Raw genomic sequence first — 24,751 nt, 5'->3', positions numbered from 1 at the left:
CCCACAAGTGCCCAGGCACCACACCACTAGAGCAACAGTAAAAGCAGCAACTTCCTTCAACATAAAAACTCAAATATGAGTCAAATATAAACATCATGTGGCTCAGTGCCTGCCATACCAAATGCAAGTTCAGTTCCAGTGCTTGCCTAAGCCTCTCCTTCCCTCACAAACTGGATTGTTCTGAATCATTCCCTGGGCTCCTTTCTGTAAAGCTGCGTTTATCTCTGCAGCGTGAGGCCTGCTGACGTGTGACAGACAGGCAGGAAAAGGGAGCTGTAATTTTTTGACAAGACAAGCCTTTGATTCCTGTCACAGCAAATTAAAAACTTTCTTCTTGTACAGCCCTTTCCATCCAATTTCTGCTGCCACAGGATTTCTGGCAAGGACAGGAGTTTTGTGGACAGCAGTTTTACTGTGGGATGCCCCCGTTCCATGAGGCCTTCAGCGCCTTCAGGACAGAGAGAGGCCTTTTCAGTGCCTCTTTGAGAAGTCGATCAACAAGGAAGTGGATTCCAAGGGATCCCAATGGTTCCCAAAAGTGCCTTTACCACCTCAGTCGCTGGTGAATTTTGCTGTTGAGGTCCGGGTCCTGTATAGAGCCCTTGCTTTCGACAGAACCCAAGGGTATGAGCATTCCTACCATTCCTCTGTGCACCATTAGCCACCATGGCTGAAGCCTCAGACAGCCCTCTACATATACACTCTTTTGGGAAGCTGAAACAAAGCAGTAGGAACCTGGAGAATGTCCCATCTCCTGGCCTGCAGCCAGCAGGTCTCCTGCCTGAAACTGGGAGAGCAAACATGAACATCCCCACAAAGGAGACACCGACATGTTCATCAAAGCTGCCTGTCAGGCGCGTTCCCTGCACAGGTTTTAGAAACCAAGGAAAGGGGAAAGTGTGGGGATTGCCCTCAGGAGGAGAGGACAGTGAGGCAGAGCCCTGTGCTGTGCTTGAGCTCCCTGACGGATACCGAGGAGCAGCAGCAGTGTGAGGCGTTAATTAAAATGTGACATGCCCAGACAGAATCCCCCACGCTCCCACCCCAGAAAAGGCAGAGCATGTTTCAGCAGGATGGCACCAGCCCAACACCTTGCTGTGTGAGCAGAACCTCGAGTCACTGCCAGCCAGCCAGCACTGCGGGACTGAGGGGAAAGGGACAGGCAAAAAAAGGGCAGAAAGCAAGGGAAAAGTCACATCTGTAGCTAAAATTGCTTAATTTTGCACAACTTTGTGAATTGAATATAGAATTTTTTCAACCGCTCAGAGCAGTTTCAATCCCTTTTGAAGTAGCATTTATCTTCACTTTCCGCAGGTGTTTGTAAGGTACTCAGCAGGTGTTTGTGTGGTACTCAGCACTACTGCACTATATATCAGCGGGAAGCAAAGTTTTTATTATTTGTCTCTGTAATTCAAACTCTGTGCACACAGAATAGTCCTACAGCACTGTGAACATGCTTTGCTTTCTCTGCTTTTTAACCTGACCCACCCTGGAAACATTCACTATTATTATTTAACCTTTTTCTATTGACTCCAAAATAAACGCACTACAGACCATATTTTTTTTTTCCTCCTTATATTTCAAAGTGCTTTTGTTTGCCAATTGCCATTATATCGCTGCTGAAGCTGCACTATAAATATCTCTGGGTTCCCTTGGCAGGAGACTATCTGCAGATACCTATGGAGAGTCAGAGGTGTTTTACGAGGATACTGTGTGTGTTCTCTCTTTGCTGCTGCGTCACAGAAATTCTGCCTGTATACAGCTGCCCTGTTGTTCACCACTTGATGGAGAGCTCATGCTCCCAGCCCCTGGAAGAGCTTTACAGAAAGCAAGCGGGCACAGCAGAAGCCAAACTGACAGCAAAGAGATGGCTGCTCAAATCTCCTTGAAGATAATGGATACGCTCCCAGCAACTCAAGCCAACTCTGTGTCAGGCCCAAAGAGATTTACACCACCCCATGGGTCTGTAACTGAAAACCAACCATCTCTCCCCAGCCCTTGACTTGCAACCTCACAGCTGAGCAGGTCTGGCAGTGGAACATGGAGGTGCACAAGGTGCACTCGATGGCTCAGCTAACACTAGCTGCCCTAAGCACTCTGGATTTAAGACACATTTGTAAGTAAAAGAGGATGCACTTTGAGATGCTCGATTTCCTTTCCAAAAACTATCAGCTTGCCCAACAACGTGTGGTTCAATATGGGTCTCCCTGCAAAAGCCAGCTCTCCTGCAAAGGCTGCTGAAGCTGGGGTGGGATGTAACCCACCGACTTCATGGTCCCTTGGAAACAGAAACAGGGTAAAGCATGCATGAAAACAGCATCAAACAAATACCTCATTTATGATTAACTGCCCTGGAGTGGAAAGGAATAGGCAGGAGGCTGAGGATGAGAAAATACCACATTGCCTGGCCATGGGCTTGGATTGTCCTTCAAATATCCTCTCAGCTGGCTGGGTTAGCAGATCATTTGGGCTATCAAATTCATTACTGCACTTGAGAGTGCTGAATATTAAATCACTTGACCACTTCCCACTTGGGGATGGAGCCAGGATGCTACGTGGCAGGGTCCCTGCAGAGGGAATAGCCCTGCCTGCAGCCACCACTACCATGAGCCGGTGAGACAGGGCTCAAGCTCTCTGCTTCTTCCCCTGTGTGCTCTGACCTCACTGCCCTGGCCCACGCGGGCTCCCCTCAGCCCTGGGCCTACCTGACATGGGCTGTGTGGTGGAATGTACCAGAGCAGCAGGATTTCAGCTCACTGTGCTCAGAAAAGCGCTCCAGCTGTTCACTGCTCCTGCATTTCACCCCACCACGAGGCTCCGTAGCCACGAAAACAAGACAGAAGGGCAGTCCCAGGGGTGTGAAATGCAATACTGAGAGAAGAGTCCTTGGCTCCTTTAACCATGTAAATAGTGCTATTTCTATCCCTCTCACAGGATGTTGGAGATTGAATTAATTACAATGTTTGCAGAAGGTTTGGGGTTATTTGGATGTGTCAGAGTATCTAAATGCAAATTATTACAAAATCATTCCTCCTAGAGGTTAATTTATTTCAGGCTGTGATAAATCCATCATAATTCTTCCCTCATATTTGTAACCCTCCTCCCACTCACTCTCCAAACTGCTCCAACAACTCACCTCATGCTCCTAGCCTCAGTTCAGCCCCCCATGCCAGGACAGCTCCAGCCCAAACTCCCTCTTTGAGGATTTCTGGGTGGACATGTCTCGGGCAATCAGGCTTGCAGAAGTGCCACACTGCTGAGATGCCCCTGCCAGGTATGGCAGGGACACCAGGACACAGCCCCTGGCCAGGTGCAGCCAATAAGCCTGAGAGCCCCTGGCAGCCGAGGAGCTCCACTCCTCTCCTACTGTCCCTTGCAGGCACTACTGTCCGTTGATCTCTCCCTCTTCACACCTAAATCCCATCCAGGCTAATGAGCATCACAGCTGGGAACTGAGGAAAAACCAGCATAATTTAGACCATGGGTTTTCTTCCTATTTCTCTCTTTTTTTTTAACCATGTCAGAGTGTCTGCAGCTGATGCAAAATGAGCTTGGAGGTGGTACAGATGTTAAAAATACCTTTCCAAGAGGTAGCACAATGAAAGTAAATCCCCTTCCTTACGCCTTCCAGCTTTTCCTGCTTCAGGTTTTCCTGTCCCTATCCCTATTGAAATATATATCTTTAAAGAAAACATGATTTAGCACATGCTGATAAGTAATTGACAGCACAGCCAGCACTAATACCACGATGCTACCTTGAATCCCAGTCAGATAACTCCTAAGAAGAAACAGACGTACCCAAAAAATATTCAGTCTAGGAGACAGTCCTGACTGACCGTCCTAGGAAGAGCTCTTCATGCCCTTTTCATTCTAGATGCACTGAGAAACATCAGCTGGCAAGCTGCTTCCAAACACCTATGCCCTGTAATACCCATGTAAGGTGTCCAGGCATGCAGGTGGTCTCCTGTAGTAGCTGCTAACATCAAACTGAACCAGAGACCAGACTGCTCTATTAAGGAGAGAGCAAATCAGTTATTTTGCCATATTGCAAAGGCAGATGTTAGCTGTGCAGCCTGTTTCTTTGATTTGCAGTCAGCTGTCGGCAAAATACGACATCTTCTATTTTATGATTATGTATTAAGAGTATCGTCATTTTTGGCTCTGGTTTGCACACAATGCCAAGGAAGTCATGGCAGGCCTGAATATCAAGTATTGCACAGCAAACATTTACACTGTGATCCAAATGCACTGGACTGTGTTCTCCCTGGTCTTGGCGATACCACGGGTTGAGGATCTGCATGGTGGGTCAGGGCTGTGGGCTGGCCCAGAGACCAGGGGCAGAGTATGTCATGAGGAAGGGCTGTGCTCACATGAAGTCCTGATTTTCCTGCACTTCCATACACAGAAGCACTCTCAGGATGAGAAGCAGAGGTGGGCAGGGTGTAGCTGGGAACCAGCCCTGCCATGGACTCGGGACATCTCAGATGTGCTGGACTTGGAGCTAATTCAGCAGGAGAGAGAGGAGAGCCAGAAAGAAGCTGTCTGCTTCACCAGTGCCCTGAAGTAACCACTCATGGACCTCAGTGCTAAGTGGCAAGACCCAGGTTAATCTCAGCCTGCCCAAGGCCAGAACAGAGCAGTGTCACAGCTCAGGCATGTGCAGAACTGTGGGGAAGAGGTAGGCACTGTCTCACCTCCTGCATCCACACCTCTGACCCCATGCACATCCTTGCTGCCTCCCAGTCTCAGTAAGATGAGAGGGATTTGACTAGCACAATCAACTCCTATCTCTCTTGGCTGCTGGGTATCTCAGGGGACTGATAACAAGGGTATGAAGGCTTTTCAAGCTGCACACCACAGGTTTGAATTTGTCCCATGTCAGCAGCTTTTATAATGCCTTACCATCTGAGGGCTGATCAAATAGCTTGTGCTATCTGAGATGAACTAATGTTTTTGTTCCAGATAAAGAAAACAAGCACTACGTTCCACATCAGTGATAAAAACAGCAAACTGGAAAAAATAGCTGGAGAATATGCTTATTCTGTTAAAGCAATGCACGTGTTTAAGATGAGACAATAGCAAAACATTAAATGCTTGTTCCCACAGCTCATCATTCAGACCAGGATTATACCAACAGAAGTGAACAACCAAGAGCAGATAATCCATAAGATTTGTTCTTTCCACTCCTTATCTTTCTACTCCTACCAGGATTTAATAAACTATCAAAATACTGTTAACCAAATAAGACAACTTAATCTGGCTACTGCATGGAGTTGGCTCCCTACCAGGTTAGCGCTGTTCTGTAATTGCATTACAGTGAAAACCTGACACAGTGAATACAGGTACTTCTGAGAAATGCCACAACTGGCATCCTCAGGGCAGAAACCCCCTGATGGGTGGGAGAGCTTTGGGACTGCCACAGTTCTCACCAACACAGGCCGCTCAAGTCTGGATCCCAGGGAACCAGGCGGGAGGGTGCAAAGGAGGCTGAACAGCAATTTCCTCTGTGTTTGCTCTGTTCCTGTGTCAAAATACTTCAGGCTCCGAGGCTGTCAGCTCAGTGTCAAGCTCACACTGGAAGTGTGGTATCAATTTGTTTAATCCTAGACCCTGATGTCAGAGGAATTTATAAGGCAGGCAAACATGGCAAAAAAAGTTAATTAACAGAGGAGAAAGAGCCACCTCCGTGTCCTGGAAAAATACTAAGTACAGAGTAGATAAGAGTGCCTTCAGAAATGACAGTCTGAAAATCCTAATGTCATCTGTGTATGTTACAGTGGCAAACTGCCCAGAGGAAGGGAACAGAGAAAATGTCACAAGTGCTGACAACAGACATGATTCTTACTGAAAAGCTCTGCATGAAAGCACTTCACCCACGCATTGCTCCTTTGGGTTTTAGGACCGTCTTTCTGAATGAATCAGAACACCCCTTCCCACCACTCCGCTCCCTAAGTATCTCTCAGGACCTGAATCTGTCCTTAGCTACATGGGCCTGACTATGCCGCTGACTCCGAGCTGTGCACACACAGCAGGAATCAGCACAGGGTGCAGCAATCCAAGCCTGTGTTTAAGGACAAAGTAGGAAATGCTTTACAATTTGCAGTAGAAAATATCTTTTTCGGCTGTTGAGAGAGGAACAAAAGAACGAAGGCCAAATCCACATGTACCATGAGCAATGAAGGACCTCTAGCTAACAGAACTGACTGAACACACCGAATCCAACACTCCTGGGCACCAAACCTACCGCAGGGGAGCTCCTGAGCAGGTCTGCTCCAGGAAAGGAGCCTTGTTAAAGGCATCAGTTGGGAGCCAGGACATGGTCTACAATTAACACTCTCCAAATAAATTAATCCTGAAAGAAGCCTTCAGTTCAGACTAGACCAGTTGCAAGGATAATGGAGAAACACACAGGGTGTAACACTGTTACACTCTTTCCTCTCCCCTTCTCTGAAAAACAGAAAACTCTTAAAATGAATCTTAGACAAGGGAAGAATTATCTTGTCTCTTCTCATAACACTTGTGGGGATGTATTGAAGTTCTGTGTCGTAATCCATCACTATCAACCTCTTTCAGAGTTGTCCCGAGCACATCAGCTTCTCACCAGATGTTTTTTCTTCTTGGAACAAAGAGTCTTTTTATCCTCAGTTTCCAGCAATCTAAAATAAGATCAAACCGGAAACCTATCACTCTTATCAGATGCAGCTTCATTGCAGGCTCCAAAGCAACATAAATATGTTATTACATAAGAAGAAAAGCAATTCATTAAGCAGAACCTTTTTTTTCCAACTTCTCAGAAAAAATATCTACTGGAGAAACTGTCAGCTCTTCCTTGTGTCCTGACAGCTTGCTGCCAGAAGGATCAGACTGGAAAAGGAATCTGGGCAGTAAACTGAGGACTAAAGATGCAGATAGCACTAGGATGTTTAAAGAGGTGAAGGCTTTTGGTTTATTCTCCATTAAAAAAAAAAAACCAAAAACTTTGGGGCAATAATTCATATAATCCATGTCAGGAACTTGAGGAAGGGTTTGGACAAAACCAAAAGCCTTTTCCAGTTCCTCTGCTGAAGCTCTGCAAGGAAAATGGTGGTACTGGACTTGGGTCTAGTTTGGGATAAAGAGAATAAGGAGTTTCAGCAAGCTTGTAAAACTATTGATCAAGAATAGGGAGTGCTTGTGGCCAGTCCCAGTGCCAGTTCCCAGTGCAAAAAACAAACCTGGATTAACCTCTCGTGGAGAAGTCAGCAATTACAGAACCTTTCCTTTCAACCCCAGCAAAGCTGCTCAAGCAGTAGATGCTGGTGTGAAAACCATAAAAATCACCTTTCTGGGTTTCAGCCACATGCTCAACCCAGGGCTCCTGCAAGGATGTACCACAACAGAGCAGGAGGCTGGGCACAGTGCCCAGGGGGCTGCCACAGCGGCCCACCTTCATGAGCTGCACTCCTGGTTGCCAGCTCACCCAGGTGAAGACTGTGGGCTGCCTCCTCCTGCTGAGCACAGCTACAGACACTGCTGGGAGCACCAAGGAATGTGGGTGGCTCATTCCAATCCTGCAGGAGGATGTCTGCATCCAAAGAAGGGTCTTGGTCTCTAGCAAAAAGGGAAAATAAACAAACTAAAAAAACCTAAACCACTCTGTCTGCTGAGAAAAATGAAAATGACTCCCGAGCTTGCAAAAACCCTTGTCTTTAAATAGTTATTAAACAAACTAAGTTTTTGGGTCTGAATCTGATTCTGAGAGTTTGCAAAAGCAAAATGCCTATGCCTAAATATCTAAAACTTCAATTTAATGACACTTGTTAATCACAAATTCCATAAATGTGTGTACACTTTTCAAAATTAAAAATATGCATGTAACAAATTGTCTGAGCCCCACAAATTCAAGATCATCCTTTTTTAGATTTTTATAAAAATTTAAACAGCTTTACCTATGCAGAGTTGTTGACTTGTGCCATAAATTGGGAGTGCTTATACCTCCTCTAAAACTCTTTGCTGTATGTGTTGGCAGGGATGTGGGAAGGTGCAGGATTGGAGGGGCAAGTTCTTGTTGCTGTGGGCTTTTTCACTTTGCAACTTGAAGTTTTTTTCAGCCCCAGAAATCCTTGGTTCTTCTTCAGCTACTGCTTTGCTTTATTTGTCTCAGGAGTGTTTTGGCCAGCAGCAGAAGTGCTGAGCTGTGGAGCCCTTTCCTACAATTTGAGGGACCACGAAAGCAAATGGCAAGTATGGGGTCATCTTGTGGGAACATGAAATTACAGACTTCCAGTTCTGCAGTTGATGCAGAACTTGGGTGGACAAGTATCAGCATCCAGGCTGGAGTCTGCTGAAGCCTTTGGCTGCTGTGTGTGAGCGATCTGCAGCAGAAGGAATTCAATATGCTGCCTTTCCCTTCTGGTGGCAGAAGCATGTAGGTAAAACCTGCACCATTGCTCCTCTTTTTATGCCTCCATCTGATCTTCCAAAAGCAGATTACAGAAAGCTGTCTAAAAATGCAAAGGATATCCATAGGGACCTCATCTTCTGCCCTTAAAATTAATCCGGGCTATGAGGAGATGCGAACACCAGTCTGGTCCTGCCACAACCGTTTCATGAACAGATCTTGGCTTCCACAAACATCAAACCATCAAACATTCACCCCCGCACAGAGGGGTGATCCAGAGGACCCAGTTTAAACTGTGATGAACATTTGAAATTCCAACGCCCTGCTAGATCTCAACATGGTTCATAGTGCATATGCCCAAAATTTTACCAGAGGAATTTATTTTAGGCAACTTCTGTTTGAAAACTTAATGGAAGTGTAGCTGTTCTCCCCTGAGCGTCAGGAACAGATGACTAAGAAATGTTGCCAGTATCTGTCTTTCAGCGAGATTAGTGTTGGGTTTGTGTGGTATCCTATTTATAACTTTGACAAACAGCTCAACCAATCATTTCATACTTAATCATAGCTGTCTGCCCAGCTCCCTTCAGAGAAAAGCTTTTTAAAAACTATGTGCCAACATAATACGAACAAAGAGAAGCAAACCACAGTCAAGAAAAAAAAAGACCCTGCTCCCCAAACCAGCAACCAGGAAAAGCTCATGAGCTACAGAGAAAGCAGGTCTTGGTAAATCATAAGGCATAATTAGAGCGTCATTATTCATGGGACTGCACAGCTATAGTTAGTCAGTGTTTCCACTGTAAACCCCTATTTTCATAGAGGTTTGCAGCTCAGCTGCAAGGAATTAGTCTGTGATGAAGTTTGGCAGTAGAAATTTTAGAGCAAGGATTATTTTTTTTTAAACCATTTAAAGATCTTTTTTTCTTCCCCTCACCTTCAATTCCCTTCTTACTTCCAAGGCTGTAGCAGTATTTACAGAAGAAACAAAAAACACTTTTGTGTGTGCTCTGATTTTTGGTTTTTCCATGTCTGTCTCTGTGTGGTTAAAGGGACCAAACCTATCAATTTAACAGAAGTCTTAAAAAATTGAAGTTGTGATTCCCACAACAATTACTACTCAACTTTCCTTTGGATATTCTTCATGAGCATTAATATCTGTGGTGTTAATTGCTGTGCATTAAGGAGCCTTCACATTCTGAGTAAACCCTGCATATCCATCTAATGCTGAAGATGGGTTAACATTTCATGGGATAGAGCTGTTAGATTTCTTTACATCTTTTTGCTTTGAAATAACATTTTCCAGGGATTATAAGAGATTACTTTCCGCTGGACTCACCCCTAAACTCGCCCGCCTCTTTGCTCCCCGCCTACCTGACACTTCCATTAGGATTCACATTTCAGGCTGCACAAAGGCATGGTGGGGACCACTAAGAAGAATCATAAGGAAGGGAAAGGGATGGGAGAAACATCTCGATGAGACATCCGTGGGTATGAATGAGATTTGCTTTCACACATAGGGACCACACTCCAGCAAAGTACAGCAGCCTCTGGCCTCTTTGCCTGGTTGTCGCTGCATGCCACAAGCAGCACAGGCCACAAGGAACTGCTTTAAGTGCAGTCCCAGCTCAGAGTGGGTCAACAGTTACCCAGCTTGAAAAACCATTGTAAAACTGTGAGCTTGAAGACTTGCAAGGCTCAGTCTGGAACTGGATCACAGTGAATGGTCCGAGTATTCATAACAATATCTTCAGTGCACAGTTTCTAAAGAACAGACTAGTTTATCCAGGCAATTTGATTTTCTAGTGAAACAGATGCCACTGTCTAACATCACCGTGCTTCAAATCCCATTTTCCTGGACCTTGATCCTGGCATACAGGAAACTGGCCACCTCTGAGCTTCTAACACCTTGTAATGTTCATGCCCTCCTCAGAGCTCCCCACCCCAGCGCTAATGAGCTTCCCCTCAGACAGCCTGGCAGTGTGAGAAGGATAAGAGTGCTTGCAAGGTACCACACAGAATTCCTGGAGGCAGCTGCCACCAAGCTCCCTGCAATTCCAATGTATTCTTCAGAGGACCAGCAACACCAGCTATTGCGAAGGGGAGGAAAGCAGATCCCCCACCACACTGACCACTATGATTTGTGAAAACCATAGAAGATAAATTCTCCTTTTAGAGTGAAAGTACTTATCTCTGCTACAAATTGTGGTAAGTACAGTATTTATGTTGCAGGGAAGATGACCTGAATTCCTGCCATGTCTTAAAAACAGTACAAAGCAGAATTTCTACATACCCTGCTTGAATCTGCTTTTCAGGGTAGTAGTTAGAAATTAAGAGGCAAATGAACTCAGATTTACTCATGTATCTTCAATCATTTACAGGACTGTTAGCAAGATCCAGGTTTCAGAGGGCTGGATCACTTTCCCACTGCAACCATTATTAACCTGACATAACATGTTCATAGAGTAAGATATGATAACGATGCTGTAACTGGTCTCCACAGAATATGGTTATGATTAGGGAATACCTTAGAGAAACTGTCATTAATTAAGCAATCAGCTACATGCATAAAGACGGGTGAAGGAAAAACTCTGCGATTTCATGACTTAAAAGAGGTCTGTTCTCAACATTTTGGTTATTGGGTCTTTTTCGCTTGAGTGTTGCTAAGAAGTGGCAGATTCACATTAAATGCAAATTGCACAGTTTTTTCCTTCACCACTTTTCTCTTGCATGTAAGCATGCACCCACCTGAAAAGACATCATGGCCCAGTCAGTAAAACATGCAACTTTTAAAATCTGAATTTAGTTCTCCCAATACTGTGCATCCAAGTATGTTATTCCCTTCTGGAAAAATCCATAGTGCTTCAAAGTGCATTTCATACATCAGGTCCCAGGTACTTAACTCAGTCTAAACCCAGGGCCCCAATCAAAGCAGCAAGTTCTCCTTTTGATCCCTCTGTTCTCTGAGCTCACTGAGATGCTTTTGCTTTTGAATAATCACATTCTTTGTGCACCACAGCACAATAGTACTGTCACCAAATTTTTCTTTCTTGTCTTAGCAAGGGACCATCCCCAGGATGTTTTATCAAGTCTGGAAGTCGACTCCACTTCCAGATTCAATTAAGCCAGTGGGAAATGTTCTTGGCAGTCTTAAAGATGTGATATACTACCTCTACACATTTACCAGTCTAGCCACTATTCACCTAAGTCATGAATGTAATCCAAAAACACTTTCTCTTTTTGCAAGCTGATAGGAAAAAATTAATACCAGTCTGACCAGTAAGTAAAAGGCACTGACTATCACTGTGATTAGTGTGATTTTTGGTAATGCCTTGCAGCTTGTTTCCCCTGGCCCTGCTCACATTTTGACCTGTTTCTGAGCTACTGACATAAAACCAGGTACCCACAGAGAAGCAGTCTTCCAGAGCAGAAGACTCTGTTCTGCAGAGCAATCACACTTGTAGGCAGGTTGCTTGTCTCCCACCATCTAACTACGTGGCCTTTGCTGACCAGTTTGGTAGGGAAGTGGAAAGGATTTGTTCCTCTGAGCAAATAGAAGTAAACTGTGCAATTCTTTTGGTTTTGGTGTTTATAAGCAAGTCATGCTCTAGCCTTCAGGCTTACCCAGGGTACTGCTGAGGGACTGCTGCTCCCCCACCATATGTGCTCACACAGCTTGAATGCCAGTCACAGTGAGCCTCAGTGCACCTGCACTGGAGAAAATCCAAGTGGAAATCTCATGGGATCAGGTGTTATCACTGGGGAGACTTAGAAACAGGTTGGGCAAACAGCTCTAAATAGACTTCACTGAGCAACTCCTATTTGCTGTATCCGGTGAGGCTACATGGTCTCAGATCACTTTTTCATTCTCTATTTCCCAGGATGTTATGACCTGTCCATCTTGCTGGCTGGGGTGTTAGGCAATGGTATAGATCATAGATCAGGTTCTTGCACCTCATCTGAGAATTAGGACAACATATCCATCAGTGTGTGAGAGTGACAGGCAACTGTACCTACCCAGCATTAGAAATAAGAAGGTACAACAAGATCTGCACGTTTAATTGCATCCTCATTCCCTGTGACAGCTGAAACCCCCTTAATTAATACACTTCACACACTGTCTACTTTTGATTTACTTCAAATTCCAACCATCAGCAGAGGATGTTTGTCCTGTTCCTGCTGAAAGCCGCCCGGGATTTGTGATGCCCATCACTCGGCCTCACTCGAGCAGGAAGACAGCTGTGGATACCTCTCCCCTGCATGAAATATCCTCCTCCCCTCCTTTCTGAGTATGACTGGCCTGCTTAGTCTCCTCAGCCCTCATTCCATTGGCATACAGAACTTAACCCTTTAATAAAACTAACTCACTGTCTTCCACATGTCTTTCAGGCCCTATCTCTGAATTTTGACCATGAGACTTCCCTGTTACATTTATGAAAGGTATGTGACTGGTCTCCTGCAATCAACAGATGATGAAAATGTAATTCTACATGTCCTCACACAGGGCTCATTAGCTGTGGACCATACTGCACTACTGCAGGAAGCAGATGACCATGTGGCAGACCAGCAGCTTGACTGTCATCTCATCTCGTTCCTTCCCAGTCTGTTCTCAGTGACACAGATTACCCATTTACTCCTTCTTCTTCCTCTTCTTTGACCCCTTTCACTCTGACCCGGTGGTTCCCCACATTTCTGCTAAGTGAGCAGTGCTGAAGTGGCAGTGCAGCAGCCATGCTCCAAACTCCACAGCTCCTGTAAGCCAAAATCTTGGATTTCCTCAAAGTCCTCATTTCTCTTGAAGCACATTGCAATCACCTGTTTACTGAGGACACAAAGGAAGCATCACTGATTCTATCCCAGCATAACCTTCCACTGAAAACTGGCTCCTCCCTCTGCTTACAGAGTTCTGCATCTGCCTTAAGATATTTATTAGGGCACACAAATAACAAAACCTGCACTTTGATCAGCAGTTGCCTTAAGCCAGCAGAGACACTGAACTACTGATTTCCGAAGCAGCATCTGACAGGGGGAACAAATGGGAATGGATCAGATCTTGTAGAGGAGCTGCTGTTAGAAATCCAGCTCCTTTTCAATATGATGCAAAGCACTTGCTGTAGCTTCAGGTTGTTGCTCACCTGAGGACAAAACTGCTCCCATTGAAGCTGATGGCAAAACTCCTGCTGGCTTCAAAGACACAGGTCCTGGACCCTCAGTGCTTTCAACTCTTGTAACCCACCTGTGTGCTTAACAGCAGGTTAGTCAAATTAGGAAGAGCTTTCATATCCATCAACCCTCTTCTGAGCAGCAGAGAGAGGTTTGTCCAAACACAGGGCCTGTTACTTTAATCACAACCACTATACAGCAACTGCCCTGGTGTCAGGAGCTCGAACAAAGTGCTGCTTCTCAGAAGTGAAGCGTGCTGCAAGTCAGATGCTTTACAGACACTACTGGCCTGAACCAACAGTTCCACCAAGGCAGATTTCGTATACTCTGTGCCAAACAGCCAACTAGTTCCTAGCTATGACCTTTAGACTCTGTAATTAAAGACACTGGCAAAGACGAGCTTCCTTCACAAGTCCTGAAAGTATTCCAGTTTCATGCTTTTGCCTGCCAGGAGATGTGAACTTCTAGATGGATTTTAGGGTTTGGTTTTTTTTGGCCTGATACATGATATTTCAGTAAAGGAGTCCAAGGGTCACAAGAACAATCAGTGTATACTTCCTGAGGCAATTCAAAGCCACCAAGATTTCGCATAAAAACAAGAACAGTAAAATAGATTCAGGACAGGAAAATTATCTCAAAGCCTCATCACAGTCTAACATGGACAACTTTCAATGTGTTCCTTACTCATATTATCTACTTTAATTCCAAGTAAATTCCACTTTCATTGCTGATTTGTATTCAGAGAAGCCAAATGGATCAGCCTGCAATGCAGCAGAAGTACTGTACCTTTTAGGACAGTTGCCATTTTGAAATATCCTACTCCTTCCTTCTTCCCTAGATGCTTCATTAAAAAAACAAAACAAAACAAAACACCAAGAAACCCACAACACTATTCCAATTCTAATGGATCTCTGTTGTCTTTGGAAAAATATATGCTCATATATTAGTCTGACCAAATGGAGAGTGGGAAAGAAATGTAGATACATTTTCCCTAAAATGCATAGTGATCCTATGGTACAGGTTGTACAGGAGGGCTCCCCAGAAGATCGGTCCATTGTGGCTTTACCACCTACCAGATAAGCTCCTGAGACCTGTTGCTACTGGAAAACCTCTGCATTAGAGTGACCTGTGTCATTCAGTCAGCCTTTCCTCTTCTCAGCAGTCTGTTATTCTCTCTTCTTTGATTTCACACTTTCACATTTCTTTGCCATCATCTGTCCTTTTTCACCATCTCATAGATAAGCAGTCTAACAAAGACACATGAGGAATTTTAACCACCTGAATGCAATGCTCAGGTTGCTTGTTTAGTAGGAAGAAATAAACCCCATCAACTGCAGTGCCATGGATTCATTGCCTCTGCAAGGCAAAATGGGTGGTGTTTCTTTTTAAAAAGAAAACAAACTCCTCTTAAGAAAGCTCTCAAGATCTCAGAAAAAGAAACATTTAAAAGAACAGCCTTACTGAAAGTGTGTGTTGCACTAAGGCTTACAATCAAGTCATTTGTAATAATAATTTGTGCTTATCTCCACAGAACCACCAAAGCAAAGGCACTGTTTCTCTCATTTTCTGCTGGAGGCTCAGCAATGTTATCTGCCCTCAGGTACAGGTAGACTAAGGGAAGCCCCCCGAAGCATATGCTGCCTACTGGCACCTGCTCACCATCTTCTCAGGTGCGAGGAATGGTGCCAGTAAAGGACTTTGTCACTGTGTCCATCTGGCATATGTACAGAAAAATGGCTGGAAAAAATGGTCAAGGACAAGAATGAGAAAAACCCCATCATGTCCCCAGAAGCAGCTCATCCATCGAAACCTACCACTGCCTTGGGTTGGGTGTCAGCACCCACCCATCAACACACACCACACTTCTACACAGACACAGGCATATGTTCCTTGGGGCACTGACTTCCCCTCCACGGGAGTAGCTCTGGAGAACTCAGCAGAAACAAGCCCATCAATTCAGATGCAAAAGTCAAATCTGCCTGTGCTGAGGAAGCACAGGGGGAATGTGAAGCAGGCACAACCCCCAGCGTTCCTGTGTAACAAGCAACAAGTCCTTCCACAACCAAAATGAAAATATCACTTCCCTGAGGATGGGATATTAATTATAAGCCTACGCACTTTTAGCAATGCCTGCTATGTTTATTTTGATCCTCACTACCACACACATTGTAGCAGCAATACCATCTTCCCTCGGAAGTATTAGACATTACAAACCTCATTTAAGAAAATAGATTTTGCCAGCAGGCCATCAGAAAGATAAGAAATTACCTGACTATGCTCTAGGCCGTAATTGTTTCAGGATTTAGCCACTGAAAATACACCTTTTGTAGTCTGCTAGGGTTGGGAGATAGCATCTTCTTTAATCACCTCTGCTCTAGCCCTTCAGATGCTACTTAACAGGTCTATTCAGCCCTGGAAAGCACATTTCTGGTCTGTCTGTCGTTCCCACTTGCCATCACTATTTGTTTCCCTGAGCAGTAAAGAGTTGCTGTCAGCTAGGCTGTATATTTTCTTTATCCTAACTGATGAAAGTAAGATTGTGGGAGGCTCTTACAAGAGCTTATAACCCTTGTCTTTCCCAACAGCACAGCCACAGTTTTGCTTTTGGTTCAGCTCCTAGTCCATGAACCTCTGTGCCAGTAAATTAAGCAGTATCTGGTGTTTATATCTCCCACTGGTCACTGATATTTTCTCCCCCAGGGCCTGAATAACACTCAGCCTTTTCAGCTCATGTGCTTATCCCTTGTGTTTTCCAGTCATTGCAAATTTGGTTCAGTGTTAGCTGCAGAGGGATCGATAGGTGAGAGCTGGACCCAGACAAGCCTTTGCTCACATTCACACAATGGGGCCAGGCCACCACAAAGCCCCAGGTGGGGACCACGCTGCCGGGAGCCCATCTGGGCTGCTCTTCGCTTTGCCCAAAGTTTCTTGCCTCTCCTGGGGGAGGGATGTGTCCCACTGGGAAGCAGTGGCTGCTGTCCCTCGCTTCTAGAGCACACTCAAGACTGGGAAGCTGGATCTGTGAAAACTGCTACTGTCTGGATTCAGGACACTAAGTAGTTACTGCTACAAGCCAGCAGATGAGTGGCCCTGAAACGCGGCAGTCCTTAAACATGGCTCTTGAGGTCAGGGCAGGTGACTCATAAGGGAAGCTCTCAGTCTGGAAATCTTCCTGTCCACTCCAGCCATTACTGCCCAGGGCATTGAACTATTAAAATAATCTGATTAATATTTTCAAGAACATTTTGTTATTCCAAGGTCTAGTTCTCAAAAACAGCACTGAAACTTGCCTTCCAAATTTCAGTCTCTTTTGTTGCAGCCAACTGAACAAGTTAAAGCAATGGAAGCAACTATTAAAATCTGGTAGCAAATAGAGAGCATGTGCTACTCAGGAGAAGCCATCTTTCCGCACCCTTTTTTCCATGTTTCCAACGTTTTGAATCCAGATGGATTTCTTTTAAAATTTTCTTTCTGTTGAGCATAATGAGGTAGTCAAAGGGGAAGAAAATTTTGAATGTGAAGTCACTCCTCATGCCAGCTGCAGGTCCACCATAACAGCAGAGTGAGACTCGGGCTCCCACCCTGTCGCCTCTTGGGTTCCTGGCATGGTACAGGAGCCAGTGAATCCGTTCTGCCCGTGGCGCCTGGGCAGCTGCCTCCTCCCGTGGTGGCAGAGCAGATGTGGGAGGCTGAGAGTAGCGCACAACGGGGATGAAACAAAGGGGAGATCCCTGGAGAGGGGGCTCAGCAGAGCATCACAGGGCTTCTGACAGGTCTGCCTCCAACACACTAGCCGGCTGACAGGAGCCTGTGGCACCAGGAGCTGCCTACACAGAACAAAGCAGTGCCACAGTGCAGCTTACTTGGGGCTCCAGCTCTCTGCTCACCACAGCAAGTGACTCCACTGTGTTTCTCCAAAACCCCAGGGGATGTGAGCTCCCTGAAGGGGAACTTCCCTGGCTCCCTCACATGTCAGAGCACAGCAGGAAGCAGCTGTTTTGAGCCCAGAACTTGGGTCCCTCTGATGAGGTAAAAACGTACCTTCATTGAGCATGAAGGGGGTTGCAGTGCACTTCATGCTGTGCCTGGAGGCCAGGACACACCAGAGCAGTCTGCACCAGAGAGGGGGGACAGAGCTGGCGCTGGGAGCTGCACATCTCTGCCTTCCAAGTGTGCCACAGCTTCTGGGGCGAGCAAGGGCTTTGGTTTTGTATTTATTCAGAATGGCAGATGTTGCTCTGAGATGAGAGCGAAATCACCACGTGAAGCCTTTTTGAAAACACCAGGGAGCTAAGTGGTATCTTTAAGGACAGCAGTAGGTTTATAAGGATGCTGCTGTGCCCAAATCACATGGCAGTGAGCTGAGCAGCCAGAGTTGCTCAGGGGGAGAGAATGCCAAGCTGCGGGATCAAAGAAAGCGATCACCCACCACACAGAGACAAATCCAGCCAGCCAAAGCGTGCTTCCCTCCCCACCCTCCCTCACACTTCCCATTCCACCCTGGGAGGATGCTGCAAGCCCAAAGTGGCTTTTCTGTGTCATTTGGGCAAGACTGAAACTTTCTTCAAAGGAGTCCAGATGTGTTGGGTATTAATTTTATGCTATTGTTTAGTATTTTAATATACAGTAGACAATCATACGCTACAGTAGGTATTACAACATGTTGCAAAGATAGTGTTCATGCAGTACAATAGCACACAGCTAGAACAAGCTTGGTTTAAGTAGTCATAAATCCAGTACTCTTGACATTACAGAAGCAGGCTGTCTCCTGAACCCAGGTTGTTTTCAAGACACCTACCACTGGCAGTAAAAGATATTCATGGTTTCTTCTAAATTACCTTTTGAGAAAATATGCAATAGGATGCAGAAGGGATAGTTAAACAGCTATTTGCTGTTTAGGTTTCTCTTGCAGAACAACTCTGAGAGCAGATATCCAATAGACAAGGGTTCTCTCCTTTGTCTGTAAAGTAAGGAATTTACTTTACACGTAAAGAGAGCATTTAAGTCAGTAATTGGAATTTTAATATAGTTGTACCGTCAACAACCCAAGAGCAAGAGCACAGAAGTGCCTGAAAAACCCTGTCTAAACCAACTAAGGTTTCCTACCACCCGTCTGCAGAAGCCACAGCACCTAAAATGCAATCTTTTGACTTCATTTCTGTGGTCTAGTTCTTCCCCCGAGACTCCTTGTTATGTGCCCACAGTATCTGGAATTTCTTTTACACCTCCCATCCAAGGTCTGGACAGGGCTTGCAAGATCAGACGCAACCCTGAGCATTCAGCCCAGGACAGACTCTGCAGAGCAAACACATCCCTTTCTTCCAAAGACATTGCCTCCCCCACCACCTCTTTCCACTGGGTTAGTGAGGAAAATGGATTCTGCTCAGATGATCTGCCTGTCAGTTCCTGTCCAGCAGCACACGCAGTTGTGCCTGAGAGCACCCGCTAGGAACCTTTACAAAGCACCTTTTTGATTCACTGCAATGGCGACTAAGAAAGTTCCAGAACCAACTCTTCCTCCTTCCTGCTTTCAGCCTCTCCTTGTCTCCCCTGCTGACCACAGCGAGGGTGATTTCACAGTCCCTTTCAACTGAAATGGCCATGCAGCTAAGCCTGTGTGTCTCCATGCTTCATCCAAACCACTCAAGTGGCAAGGAGTGAGACAGCCTGCCTGCTGAATTCCCAGTCCCCAGTCGCTCCCCCAGCTCTGTGAAAGCTGTCATTTGCATTCCCCAATTTCCAAGTGCTGAACAGGGTTCATCTGTGCTGAGTACACCTCTGAGATTGCCTTCCTTACCAGCTGTTTTACCTGCCATTTGCAACCTTATGCTTATTTTGTCCCACTGATTCCTGCTTCACATGCACAGCAGGTGAAAAGCAACTGGGGCAGAGCTCCTTCACAGTGATTCCAGGCACTGTAGTCTTATTACTGCAGTGGCTCAGGGGAGGAGATGTGTATGTATATGTATGCATGTATGTTTGCATACATGCAGATGACAGGCACATTGTTTCCCTAATTGGTATCTTGCAAATTGGTCCTGGATCTGGAGAATCCAGGCACAGTTTGGGGAAACTTCTCCCCAGTACCTCAAATAAATACTAATTATTAAATGAAAGATTCAGCAGGCTTAGTGCACTCTCACCATTCCTCAGGTGGACCTTTTGTTGAACATGCAAGAAACCAGTTCACACTCACAGCTGCAGAGGAGTCAACACGTCCAGCGTTAACACCAACACCTGCTTATTTTGGCTGTAGCTTCAGTAAAACAGACTCTTAATACAACCTACCTGCACATCTATTGTGCACAGTCATTTTTCAGAACACAACTGTTCTTCAGGATCAACAGTTTCAATGAATCACAACTTACAAATTAATTTTGTTTCAAATAAATCGCAGAAGAGTTCCCTGCAAAGGCCGCACCGCCCAAGTTACTTACGGGCTGTTACTCATTCACCATTTCAACTCCACCAGGGCCCCGGTACTGGTGTCACTAAATGATCTCTATGAATGTGCAAGGAAACCTAGTTCTTCCAAGTTTTCCAGAGGGAAAAATCCTTGTCAAACTCCATTACAACCCAATGGCAGAGAAGACGCAGCAGGCAGCCGAGTAGCACAGGTTTGGTCATAGAAGGCTAAATGTTTCCAACCTAAATCCAGCTGTAAGAGTGCCACATCCTGCTGCTTTTTGCAACCAGCAAGCCTGACAGCCCAGCTTGAAATCAGCAACTATCCCATAGTTCACAAACACTGATGGCAAAGCTGAATCCTTGCTACACTGCTTTTCCTTGGGAAATTAGCATTCCTTTTTCAATACAGCCAATGGCATTCTGAGGGACTGCATGCTACCAGTATCTCACTGATCTTAGTATCTCATTGTAGTTTAGACAGGACACATGACCCTGGCTAAACTGCAGGTCTTGTACTCTGTATTTACCCCTACCAAAGAGGACAACAGATAATTGTGATTACTCCTGACCATTAAATACTACACTAAAGCCACTGTGTGCTTCACCATTTGGAAAATAGCATCTGAGAAGTGAATTTTTTACGTCCCAAAACTACTGGTTAACATTAATTGAAACATAACACACTGTCAACCCAAAGGAAAGATTACAGTGTCTTCCTGCTCTTTGGCAACTTCTGCACCCTACTCCTCCTGCATGAAGGATACACAGTTCTTCAAATAAGACTCAATTCCTCATCGAGCACACCTTTCTTTGCACCTTCTACCCAGAAGCAGCAGATCGGGAGCTGGCACACCACCTCCACTAGGGCAAAACTCCCTAACTTCCTCCCAAGAAGCCTGAGCTCTGCCATGGACTCCCACACTGGTTTCCATCTTGGTTTGCCTTCTTTCTATTCATTACTGGTAAGCAGACTCCCAAGCCCTGGTTTCCATCATGCCTCCCCTATGCTACGCCTGTCTGCACCACTCCTGTGAGCTGACAGATTACTGAAGGCTACAAGAGCATGATTCTTGTACATATCAATATCCTGCCCGTTCCAGAGAATAAGCAGGTTGACCTAGTGGACACCATACGTGTGTCTCTCAGCTTAGAAGGAAGGTCAGCAGAGAGTCAGTGGGAATGGGAAGTCTGGCCCCATCAGCTGTGTGTGTTTATTGTTGTTTTAAAAATTCATTCCTGTATTTGCTTCAGGGAACTCCTGGATCGATAAGACTTTTACTACTTTTTTAAATAACGGTGATAGTCAAGGATAGTCAGGTGAGTGGGTTAGATGCGAGGCCTGAATCCAGCCTTCAATTACAGTAATGAAAGCAACAGCCTGTGATTAATGGATGTAGTTCTGATCCAATGAATTGGCTGCTGTAAGGGCTGCTCAAACACAGGGACTGCACTGCTTCATGTTCTGCTGTCACAGACTTCCACACAAGGGCTCATCTGAGCAAGCCTCCTCAAAGCTACTGCCAAGGAAGAGCTTTTGAACTCCTTGCATGTATTGGAGGGACAAAGGATAGGTGTGAGTTAGTTTGGAAGGGGCTGGGCTACTGCCTGTCCTTGTGAGACTTGCTCCAGGGTGCTTGTTAGAGGCAGGTCCTTTGAGGGAAAGCAGATGGGGAAGTGCTCACTCTTCATTTGCAGTTACTGCCAGCAGCCATCAACCTAATATGGGTTCTGGCTGCATGCTTGTATGGATGTACAGAACTACTTTCTTAGCTCTAGAGAAGGTCTTTCCACACACCAAAGAAGTTACAGACTCACTGGACATTACAGGAAAAGGGCAGGTGAAGGAAGCTCTATGCAGAAGCAGCACTGATGTGCTTGAGTTTATGCAGCAAGTCTGCAACAGAGCTAGAAACTGTAACTACAACTGCATCTCTTATTTGCCCTTTAACCACCAGGCTGTTCTTTGTCTGTCCCTGTGCTATGACTGACAGCCGTGTAGCAGGAAGGGCCATCTGCACAGGCCAGGAAAACACAGTATATCCAGCTCCAGAATCTCAAAACTCCATCTTCATACAGAAGTTTTGTGATAGAAAAAGGTTCTGTGAATGTCAGCATTTCCATATTATCACCATCTGTACACATATTGCCATGGCAGTAAGAATTTAAAAGATAAAAAAAATGCAATTTAAAGATAAAAAATGGTTTAAAGTTGACAGTCTCAAGCAGTTTCAGTGCCTTGCATCCCTCATCAGTTTTCATTCATCTAATGTTTTCTTTTAAATACACTCGACAAACTCAGATGCTCAGAGGGGAAGTGCTGTACCAAAGGATGCACTTCTGTGTGTCCCCACAGCATCACAGCCCAGGGACACACGGCACTGAGAGCCCAAGGGAGGGCTGTGTCCTGCATCCCGTGTTGTTGCACTGGGTTACAAACCACTGTCTGTGTTTAACCTCCCACGTACATCACACCCACCCAGCCACGGCAGCTTCAGCTGAGCCCACAATACCCAAGTGTTGAAGGGTATCACTGCATTCCACTGGCAGGGTGGGGATACCCTGGGTGGATGCAACACCCAGGGCAAGCACAGAGGTGTTCTCAAACACAGGGTGTCCTGGCTTCAGTAAAGAGGAGGTAAACATGGTATCATGAAAAATGAGACGGTGCCTCAGAACCCTGCCCTCTGTACCCACTGCATTGTCATTTTGTGGATCCAACCACAAGCAGCTTTTTTAGTATTTCCTTAGCCAGCTCCCAAAAGACAAAAAACCAGGAATACAGCCAAGCAAGTAACATGATTATAGTAGTTATGGCAATAGCTACCTTCTTAAAACCGTCTTGCACTCTTTCATGATAAGATAAAGAACCAGAAATTTGAAGCAGTGACTGACTGACATTGTCCTTTGTCTAAGGAAAACACTGACTCCTGCTATTTGGAAACACAAGTCAAGCAGACTCACTGGAAATCTAGCTTGAGACAGAAACCATCCTGTAAACTCAGCATGGCTTTCCTGGCACAGGCTAATTTCTTCATTTCACTTCCACAGATAAACACTTCACTAGAAAGCAAACACGATGGAAGCACAGGGCAGCCAGCACTAACGTGCCCCCTGAAACGGCCCCTGCTGCTGCTAAACAACACTGCTGGGCCCAACATGGGATGGGGAGAAAGAGTGATTTAGTCCAGTTGAGGCCAAACAAGCATCTGTGCTCACAGATGCAAACCTGCCAGCAGATACGGTACCTACCAATGCCCCAGGGAGCTCTGCTGGCTCAAGAACCGCAGGATCAGAAGAAAGCAAAGTCGAAACCCCTTGTTGATAGGATTGGTCCCACAGTTCAGGACTCTCTCCTGTTCCCCTGATTGCTTCTACAGACCAGAGAAGAGGGGAGGACTGTGCTGTAGCTTGAGCTGCTTTACAGAGGGCCTCACGTTTGCCAGCAGCTCTGGCAGGTTTTGCTCGAAGATATTTTGGGGCTTGTTCATACCTGAGACAAACTGTTTCTTACATGTTTTATTCTGTGTTTTTAGGTGACCTAGAACATTTGAGAGGTGTTTAATTTGAGAAAATACCTGGATTATTTTGAGATTTTTTCTGTGTCTTTGACAGAGTCCACTTCTTGAAGTCCCATTTGATTTCAGGGAATGAAATGAATGCTTCCATACCTGCCCACTGTGCACCTTTGGCCCTTTGATGAGAAGCCAAGAGGCAAACTGCTCCATTTCTCCAGCCAGCACAAGAGAAGTGATGAGGAAAATTTGTCATCTCTGCTGCAGTATCACAGAATATTCTGCAGTGGAAGGGACCCACATCCACAAAGCTGACATGCAAACCCAGCCTCATGCCCCATCAAACACACATGCCCTGCAAGCTGTGAAGTCCAGAGGTAGGAAAAGAAAGGAATTTTCATGGCTCACTCCAGGTCTGAGACTTCACAGAAAGAGTCATCTCTCTCATACAACCACCTTTTACATTGGGGGAAACCTCAGAGAGAGTCAGGTGTTGCAACAAGATGAGGAACCCACTGAGTGGATCTTCATCTAATTCCGTTCGTGCTGTTCAGTTTTGGGAGGGAGAGGGCAGGTTATATTAGCGCTGAACACATTTCAGAACAAGAGAGTAAAAATTCTGTACAAGGCTTTATTAAGTGGCCTGCCAGATTTCTGACATGTCTCTCTCAAGTGAGAGACAGTGGAAAGCTCACAGTGCCCAGTACAGGGGATACCATGAGCCAGACTTTCATATGTCGTAAATCAGCACAGAGACCAAGTGCTATGCCAATTTAAACTACCCAAAGAGCCCGTGTTCCTGACTCAAAGTGGTAGAATGAATAGCAAGTACCTTATTCCTAATGATCAGAAATGAAGTGGTACAGGTAAGGAAAAAATGTAAAATGACGACGTAAGTAGTGGAATAAAACAGGGAAAAATTGCTCATCATTTGTGCTCCATCTGCCTTGAAAGGCAATGGTATTTTATTTCCTTTGGTACAGGAGGGTTTGCATAAAACATAAGCAAGGTTGTACAAACCCTTGGGGTTTAATTTGATTCTAGTTTATCTTTTGATCAGCACATCAAACAATTCTGCAGCATTTTCTCCTCCTGCCTCCCCTCCCAGTTTCTAAAAGCTGCCTGAAATATCTGTGTGTTGTCTTGCATCAGGGCAGAGCCTTCAAGGTAATGCCATTATATTTAAAGTGGAGTGTTTGCCAAAACACTCCAACACAGGGACAGACCTAATGCCTGCAAAGGGTTTCTAACAGCAGATTAAACACACCTTTCACTTTCTTGAATGGAGAGGTTA

General features: G+C 45.4%; 1 protein-coding gene across 4 annotated transcripts in view; it reads right to left on the bottom strand.

The window, feature by feature from the left end:
* Nucleotides 1-24,751, bottom strand: part of GPC1 (glypican 1) — a 201,345-nt gene that overhangs the window by 103,321 nt on the left and 73,273 nt on the right. The window contains exon 1 of one of the 4 annotated variants that reach the window (XM_027686139.1): nt 552-629. The exons of 2 other annotated variants lie outside the window; for them this stretch is intronic. The gene's annotated coding sequence lies outside the window, so the exon portion shown is untranslated. Of the gene's footprint in view, nt 1-118; nt 218-551; nt 630-24,751 lie in introns of those variants that run through there. One more of the 4 variants, XM_027686136.1, reaches the window with a different exon arrangement.

The sequence above is a fragment of the Neopelma chrysocephalum genome, unplaced genomic scaffold (assembly GCF_003984885.1).
Source record: "Neopelma chrysocephalum unplaced genomic scaffold, ASM398488v2 Primary Assembly neopelma1_70, whole genome shotgun sequence".
NCBI classification, from domain to species: Eukaryota; Metazoa; Chordata; class Aves; order Passeriformes; family Pipridae; genus Neopelma; species Neopelma chrysocephalum.
The sequence above is the reverse complement of the archived record's forward strand: the minus strand, read 5'-3'. Positions and strand labels throughout refer to the sequence as shown.